Below are 3,621 nucleotides of genomic sequence, written 5' to 3'. Positions count from 1 at the left end.
CCACTGAAATACACAGCAGTGGGAGGATTTTAATCAAAATTTATATTTTTCAGGGTTCTATTGTTCCTTTTTATTCTACACTAAGGTTGTTTTTGTGATATCAAATGTCTTCATGTTCCCCAGGTACCACCAATTGGTGGTGCTGATGGTAGCGGTATTATTGATGGTGGTGGTGATGATGATCGTGTGGCAGTTGTGATGGTGGTCATATTTCTTTCTCTTTTGATGCAGTAGTACTTAGTTCATAGGACTGGGAAGACCTATCACAATCACAAACTAGTGAATCTCAAAGTGGATTTTCCAAAATAGTGACATCAATATCTACAGGGAACTTGTTAAAAATGCTACTGAATCAGGGGTGGTATTTGGAACAGTGGTTAAGACACTGCTTTGGAGGCCAGCTCTGTGGCATGGAAGGCTGGGCTTCCGCCTGTGGTGTCAGCATCCCATTTGGGTGCCAGTTCATGTCCCAGCTGTTCCTCTTCCAATAAAGCTCTCTGCATATGGCCTGGAAGGAAAGTGGAGGATGGCCCAGGTGCTTGGGCCTCTGCACCCACATGGGAGGCCCAGAAGACATTCTTGACTCCCAGCTTCAGATCAGCCTAGTTCTGGCTGTTGCGGCCATTTGGTGAGTGAACCAGCAGGTGGAAGACCTTTCTCTCTCTCTCTCTTTTTCTATCTCCCTCTCTCTCTCTGTAACTCTGCCTCTCAAATAAATAAATAAAAAATCTTTTTTTTTTAAAAAAAGACACTGCTTTGGATGCCTACACCCGTATCAAAGTGCCTGGCTCAAGTCCCAGCTCCACTCCTGATTCTAGTTCCCTGCTATTGTGGCACATGGACTCTGAAAAACAGCAAGTGATGACCTAAGAACTTGGGTCCCTGCCAGTCACTTAGGAAAGCTGACTGGAATTCCATGTTCCTTGCTTCAGCCTAGCCCAGCTTTAGTTGTTGCAGGAATTTACAAAATGAACAAACGGATGGGAAAAAAACTCTCCATCTACCTCTGCTTCTCTCTCCGTCTCTCTGCCTTTCAGATAAAGAGATCATTTTTAATGATATTGACTCAGAATATCTAGAAGTGGAGCTCACAGCAGTCAGTTCTAGCACATCTTCCAGATGGTTCTGGTGCCTGCCGACTTTGGAAACTAGTGGACCAAAAACTCAAAGACATTCAGGACAAGGATCAGGAAAAGATGAGAACACCAGTTCAAGCTTTCAAGTTATTGTCTAAAAATATCACGTAAAATAACTGGACCGTGACTGTTGCTTTTTATATTTTTGAAAGAAATGTGAATTAATCAAGGTAAAAGTGTTTTAAAAGTTTGATAATTCAGTAATTATGATTCAAATAGGCTGATATGAAAACACATAGTAGTGGTAAAGGGTATTGTATGTAAAACTATATTAGGTTAATTTTTTATTCAAAAAGTTTATTTAATAGGATTATTTTATTTCATAGCAAGAGATAAAATGACATAGTTGCATTAGAATTAGTTTTAAAATGCTCCTATGAACTCATGTTGTAAACATCTGAGGTGTAAACCAGTGCATGGAAGATCTCTCTTTGTACATCTCTCTGTTTCTCTCTCTTCACCTCTCTGCCTTTCAAACTGAATGAAAAAATAAAGAAACACTGACCTTTAAAAATAATATATAAACAAAAAACTGTGTCTATGGTCACCGTGCTTGCAATAAAAAAAGAATGAAAGAACCCAAACATCATAGCTTTGTGCTTTATTTCATCTGAAGAAAACACTTGTTTCAGTGATCACTGGAACCATACCTTGGCGCTGCTAAAGCAATATGGATCTACAACATCTTGTTATCAAAATAAGGATGCTGGCCGGCACCATGGCTCAATAGGCTAATCCTCTGCCTGTGGCACCGGCACACCGGGTTCTAGGGTTCTAGTCCCAGTCGGGGTGCCGGATTCTGTCCCAGTTGCTCCTCTTCCTGGCCAACTTTCTGCTGTGGCCCGGGAGTGCAGTGGAGGATGGCCCAAGTACTTAGGCCCTGCACCCACATGGGAGACCAGGAGAAGCACCTGGCTCCTGCCTTCAGATCAGCACAGTGCTCCGGGCGCAGCGGCCATTGGAGGGCAAACCAACAGAAAAAGGAAGACCTTTCTCTCTGCCTCTCTCTCTCACTGTCCACTCTGCCTGTCAAAAAAAAAAAAAAAAAAAGCTAGATATAAATAGAGTCCAATTCATTCTTTTCTATCAGGAATGTCTCTGAAAAAGAAAGCATTCTTAACATTGAATCTGTCTAGTAATTTCAGAGTTGTACCTCTACTCAGAAGATCCCTATTCCTTGAAGGATCCAAACTGCTTTCATTAATGTAACTTTTTTTCTATTTCTAATAGATTCAGAAATTACAAACATTTAGTTAAAGTAGAATTAACCCCAGTAACTTTCAAAATTGCTTTCTCGATACATTCAGATAAAATGCATAAGGTACATTCAGAATAAAAAATGTAGACTCAAGTCCTTTGGGGAAGCTAATAAACTCTTGGGCTGCTGGACCTGACAGGTATAACAGCATGATATTCTTCGAAGTCCTATTTGGCAAAATTATGAAGTGGCAAGTAATTAACAGATGTCAGCTTTCCATTATCAAAACTTGGAGCCAAGTGTACTTTAGAATTCAGGTGATTTTTCAGTTATAAGAAAGTTTATGGCACATTTGCTATATAATATAAAACTAGCAAGATCTCTGAGGTAACAGCCTGTAATCAAGCAGACTAAATTTTCTACAATGAAAGTCACACTAAATTAAATAAACACATACTCAAAATAACCTGATGTTCTCTTAAGTCAGGTTTTGTCCTAAACTTATGAAAAAAAAAAAAAAAACCTCAGTTTTTGGAGATTTGTGACTAGGAATTACACATAAATTGCATTCAACCTAAAGAAAAAATTGCTGTTATTATTTACCATTATTCATAATACTACTAATATCACTTATACAATGGATATTTTCCAGTGGTTTATAAAACAATTTCTAAACCTAATGACAGTCTAGTAATACATAATTAAAACATCTTAAGAAATTGGGAGCCAGAGAGCTGATGTGGAGTGATGTCAATATTTTAATTCCTCTTTTGAAAAATGCTTCTTCAACTCCTTTGTCCAATTCCTAATAGGATTGTTTGTTTTGTTGTTGTTGAGTTTCTTGAGCTCTTTAAATATTCTGGATATTAATTCTTTATCAGTTGCATAGTTTACAAATAATTTCTCCCATTTTATCAGTTGCCTCTTCACTTTCCTGAGCATTTATTTTGCAGCGTAAAATCTTCTCAGCTTGATGTAATCCTATTTGTCAATTTTGGCTTTGATTGCTTGTACTTCTGGGGTCTATTCCAATAAGTCTTTGCCTATGCCAATGTCTTGCAGCGTTTCCTGAGTGTTCTCTAATAATTTGATGATGCCTGGTCATAGATTTAGGTCTTTGATACATTTTGAGTAGATTTTTGTGAAATCCAAATGGCCAACAGACACATGAAAAAATGCTCAGGATCATAGCCATCAGGGAAATGCAAACCAAACCACAATGAGGTTTCACCTCACCCCTTTGGATGGCTTTCAAACAGAAATCAACAAACAACAAATGCTGGCGAG

Source organism: Oryctolagus cuniculus, chromosome 1, assembly GCF_964237555.1.
Source record: "Oryctolagus cuniculus chromosome 1, mOryCun1.1, whole genome shotgun sequence".
In the NCBI taxonomy this organism is placed as follows: domain Eukaryota; kingdom Metazoa; phylum Chordata; class Mammalia; order Lagomorpha; family Leporidae; genus Oryctolagus; species Oryctolagus cuniculus.
The sequence above is the reverse complement of the archived record's forward strand: the minus strand, read 5'-3'. Positions refer to the sequence as shown.